Here is a 300-nt window from a genome sequence, read left to right as displayed (position 1 = left end):
ATATGTCTCGTAAATTAAATTCCGTATATTGTGTGATTGTTAATTATGTCATTTTATATAATTGTTATTAGTGATGTGGCTATTGATGTGGTTGGGCTATTTATGATGTGGCTAGGCTATGGCTGGGCTATTTATGATGTGACAGGTGGATTTTTAGTGCTGATGATGTGGCAGTGGCTAGATTATGGCTGGGCAATTGCTGGGCTATTCCTATCGTGGATGGCCTTACCGATGTGCCCCACCACCGCAGCTGCACATTAGCTGTCACCAGCTGAATATTGAATACCTTTTCTCTTTCAA

Source organism: Salvia splendens, chromosome 9 (assembly GCF_004379255.2).
Source record: "Salvia splendens isolate huo1 chromosome 9, SspV2, whole genome shotgun sequence".
Classification (NCBI taxonomy): Eukaryota; Viridiplantae; Streptophyta; class Magnoliopsida; order Lamiales; family Lamiaceae; genus Salvia; species Salvia splendens.
This window is presented reverse-complemented; position numbering follows the sequence as displayed.